At 42.7% G+C, this 4,862-nt stretch overlaps 1 long non-coding RNA gene across 1 annotated transcript; it reads left to right on the top strand.

Moving 5' to 3' along the window:
- The first annotated feature begins 263 nt into the window (after nt 1-263).
- On the top strand, nt 264-4,532 carry LOC129031977 (uncharacterized). Its single transcript, XR_008501164.2, has 3 exons — nt 264-362; nt 1,985-2,144; nt 3,558-4,532. It is a non-coding gene; the product is annotated as an uncharacterized LOC129031977 (long non-coding RNA).
- The last annotated feature ends 330 nt before the right edge of the window (nt 4,533-4,862 follow it).

Below are 4,862 nucleotides of genomic sequence, written 5' to 3' on the forward strand. Positions count from 1 at the left end.
ATGTCTGGGCACCGTCAAAATTCAAGAGGTATATAAAGAAATACTGTAAACCAGTATTTTTTTTTAATGAAAAAATACTTCCCTTAAAGCATAAAGTGCAGAAACGTTATAAAAAAAATGCCATGTTTATCCTCAATTCTCCCTCTGAAGACAGTTTATTACCAGTTTCTTGTGTCTACTTCCAGAAATACGTTGTGGGGTTGTGCAAAAGTAATTGCGGTTTTTGCAATTAAAAACCGCAATTACTTTTGCACCAACCGAATGTACATAAGTATATTCTGACATGTTATTTTGAGCTCCACAGAAACAAAACAAGATTTGCCACCTGGTGACAGACCATCCTGTTGTTCCCAAGGAGAAAGGTGAGGTCATGATGTGGATTATGTAAGGTCATGAGGCTCCCTCCTAGATATTCTGATCCCTGAAGAATTCTTTTGTGTGATTGTCCTGCCTTTTATCCATAGGTCAGAAGACACACTCCATCTCTGCTTAAGTGAGGCGGCATAAAATAAAATCTTATTCAGAGTATTTCCAAGTCTAAATTGTGGGGCACAAACAAGTCTATTATTTTGCCAGCAGCACCTACAAGGTCTTTTGTCTACAAATGTAAAGCAATCAGTGTTTTAGTCAGCTTGGGCTGCTATGAGAAAATACCATAGACTGGATGTCTTAAACAACAGATTTATTTTCTCACAGGTCTGGAGGCCAGAAGTTTGAGATCAAGGTGCCAGCAGGGCCGGTTTCTGGTGAGGCCTCTCCTCCTGGCTTGCAGACCACGGCCTTCTCGTCCTGTCCTCACATGGACCTGGAATTTCCTGTGTGCATGAGAGGACAGAGATAGAGCTCTCTAGGGTCTCTTCTTCTTCTTTTTTTTTTTTTTTTTTTGAGAAGAGTCTCACTCTGTTGCCCAGGCTGGAGTGCAGCGGCGCGATCTTGGCTCACTGCAAGCTCCGCCTCCCAGGTTCACGCCATTTTCCTGCCTCAGCCTCCCGAGTAGCTGGGACTACAGGCACCCGCCACCATGCCCGGCTAATTTTTTGTATTTTTATTACAGACGGGGTTTCACCGTGTTAGTCAGGATGGTCTTGATCTCCTGACATTGTGATCCGCCGGCCTTGGCCTCCCAAAGTGCTGGGATTACAGGCGTGAGCCACCGCACCCAGCCGGGGTCTCTTCTTATAAGGACACTAATTCTATCAGATCAGAGCCTGACTCTTGTGACCTCATTTAACCTTAATTACCTGCTTAAGACCCTATCTCCAGATACAGAAGGTCTCCAACTTACAATGGTTTGACTTATGATTTTTTGACCTCATGTGGTGAGAAAGATCCAAATTCAATAGAGACCATACTTCGAGTACCCATACACCCATTCTGTTTTTCACCTTCAGGACAGTATTTAATACATTGCATGAGATATTCAACACTATTATAAAATAGGCTTTGTGTTAGATGATTCACCCAACAGTAGGATAATGAAAGTATCCTGAGCAGGTTTAAGATTGGTTAGGCTAAGCTATGACGTGCAGTGGATTAGGTGTATTAAATGCACTTTTGACTTACAACATTTTCAACTTACAATGGTTTTATTAGAGCATAACCACATCTAAAAATTAGGAGCAACTGTATAGTCAAATCAGGGATTAGGGCTTCAACATATGAATTTGACAGGGGGTGGGGAAAAGACACAATTTAGTTCACAACAGTCAGCAACATTGATAACTACTTTAGTATAATAATAATGGCTACTATTTAAGTGTCAGGCAATGTGCACCATGCTGTATGCATATTACTTAGAGTCCTCAAAAGAACTCCACGAAGTGGACATTATTATCACCAGAGTGATTGAAACTAGAAACGTTTAACAAGTGGTATGTTTGAGCACTGACTAGTCAGAATGAACACCAGCTATAAACAAGCACAGTGGCTGTTGTTCCAGTGCGTGCTGGCCAAAGATGAGCCCCCAAATAATCACGTTTTTCAGGTAAAGAAGGAGAGGATTGGAGAGGAGAAGGAAACTGGACAAGCCCACACAGCTGGCATATGGTGGAGCAGGGACACGTCTGTCTTACTCAACATTATTTTGCCTCTCTGCTACCTTGCCAGGAGCTATCTGCTGGAGATCCCTGTATTTCTCTGCTTTGGTGAGTCTTTGAGTGTTTTCCATCATATTCACAACTCAATGACTGTGCCTGCCATGGCAGAGGCTGGTTTGGGATCAAGTCAGTTTGGCCACTGTCTCCTCTCTGAATAGACCCAGACCTTGGTAGCAGGGGATCGTCTTTGCTGTGCATGCTGGCTCACGTTTGACATTATTGCAGTGTTTCTGCGTCTGGGTCTTTGCATTGGACCAAGCTGTCTTTTTCCAGAAGACATATCTGGGTCTTTGGGGTCATTTGCCTTCTTCCATGAATTTGACCTCTACTGTCAATCTAGATTTGGGTTCTTGCTGACTTACCATACTCATTACATGCTGCCTTTGTTCCCTAGCCTGACCAGATCTTGGGCCTCAGGCTACAGCCTGCTTTTCCATTACAAAGTACCCAAACACCAAACACAATGCTGTCTGAGTGCCCCCTTTCCCTGCCAAATTCTTTTTTTGTGCTACTTTGACCTCAGCTGCTGACACTTTCCTCCATAGGCCTTTACTCCCCTCCCCGATGAACTCCTCTTCCTATTCTAAGTGCTCCTCATTCTTTCTCTCTCTTTCTTATGTTTTTTCTTTTTGTCTGTTTTTGTTTTTTGAGACAGAGTCTCACTTTGTCGCCCAGGCTGGAGTGCAGTGGCGCAATCTCACCTCACTGCAACCTCTGCCTCCCAGGTTCAAGCGATTCTCCTGCCTCAGTCTCCCAAGTAGCTGGGATTACAGGCACATGCCACCATGCTCAGCTAATTTTGTTTTTTCTTGCTTCCACATTCCCCCTTTTCTTCTTTTCCTTTTTCTTTTCCCTCTGTTTTAGGATTGAGTTAGCACGTATCCAAAGAGCAGCCTTCACTCTTGATATTTTGGGTTTAGGAACATCCCTGACTCCTGGGCTGTCAGGGGCAGAGTATATCTGTGGGACATTCTATAAACCTGTCAGTCGGTGATACCTACAAGCAACCAGAATTAGGCCATTTTCAAGGCACCTTCATTAAAGATTAAAAGGCAACCTTGCCTGTCCCAAATTTTACCACACTTCCCCCCAAATGTCACCTCGTCCAGAGGGAAAGGGAAATACGTGATTGGAAAATCTGCTATCATATGCAAACTTTACCTGGACATGCCCCACTTCTTCAAATAAAGTTCCACTGTGCAAACTATTCTACGGCCCTATATCCTGCTGTACTCATTGTTACTAGAATAAATATTTGCAGTATAAGCAGAACTTTGTTCTGAGGATAAATCCACAGGATACTTAGCACTCTGACAAATGAAAAGCCAGTTTTTAGCTGCCCTTTGTTTGATACAAACTGGATGTTGTGTTTTCTTTTCTGGGTTATGTATAATGTACAAATTCTAGGCAATCTTTGACAAGAACTTATAATAACAAACTGCCTTTTGACAATGACTCTAGAGAGCCTTCCTGTCTCCAGAAAATATCCTTCTGTGGCTCCAAAGGTCTCAGTCTCAGGGTGATGTCCTGGCTACTTTTCTTTTGGACCATAAATGAAATGACAGTGAAGACATCAACCTCACCATGTTGGAAAACTGCCTAAGATGTTTCTTGGAACTGTGGCCAGTCCCAGGAACAGAAAGGCATGATGTTCACAGCCAAAACTTCCTCATAGGGGCCTGCTGTACATCCTCATGCCTGAGAATTGCTCTGAGGAAGGACTCATTTACCACATTTGCACTGCAGAAGTCAACACCCAGTGATCAAAGGACATCCTGGAAAAGTCAGTATAGATCCTGAACCAAAAACCTCAGAAGTGATTCCAGGCTGCTGCCCAAGACCTGACATGCATACATTTGTTCATCACTCAACAAATATTTATTGAGTGCTATCTCTGTTGTAAACACTGTGCTGGATGTGAATGTCCAGCTGCAGAAGAAACAGACCCAAGCCTCCGGGAGCTGACTGTTCCCAGGAGGGGGCCCTTGGCTCTTTGCAGTGAGTTGTCATCCTGGGCACTGAAGGGCAGTGGTGTGAGCCTGCTGAGCCAGAGAGACGATGAGCTGCTCCCACAATACCCAATAATCAGGCCCCAGGGTGCCTCCCCTGCTGCACCTAAAACACTTCAGATGAACTGCAACTTTTCAAATCTGCTCTTCATGTGTCAAAGAAATTTTGGAATTTTTTTCCTACAGTAAAAGATGAAAAACAGGAGCCCGACAAGCAGAACCTATACCTAATGTTAAGGGGAAGACCGCCTAGGGTCCACACTTGAGAAATTATTTTTAAGAATGTTTAATCTTGTTAGGATGGATTTCTGTGACTGCTGCCAGGGTCTCTGAACCCTCAGCAAATAAATGCAGATGACATTTATTTGCTCAAGATAATGCTACCATAATAAATGTAAAAGGGTCACTATCTTTCCCCCAAACTTCCTCCTCCCCCAAAATAATCTTTCCTGCAGCTTATCTTCTTTGACTCTAGGGGGCATAGCCATTAAGTCTTTATTCCTTTTGAACTTGATGCCGTCTGCCTTTGGCAAAGAATTGCCCTATTATTGTTTGAAAGAAAGTATTTGAAAAATTTAAAAGCCAGTTCTTGGCCTTGTATTTTTTTTTTTTTTTTTTTTTTTTTTAGAAAAAGCTCTAGCTGTTCAATGACCAACTTTCTGCCTATTACTATATCAGTCATTTACTTGCTTTAAAGTAAATCATGTGTCAAATCATGATGTTTTGCTCAAAGATGAACCTTATATATATATATACA

The sequence above is a fragment of the Pongo pygmaeus genome, chromosome 11 (genome assembly GCF_028885625.2).
Source record: "Pongo pygmaeus isolate AG05252 chromosome 11, NHGRI_mPonPyg2-v2.0_pri, whole genome shotgun sequence".
Classification (NCBI taxonomy): Eukaryota; Metazoa; Chordata; class Mammalia; order Primates; family Hominidae; genus Pongo; species Pongo pygmaeus.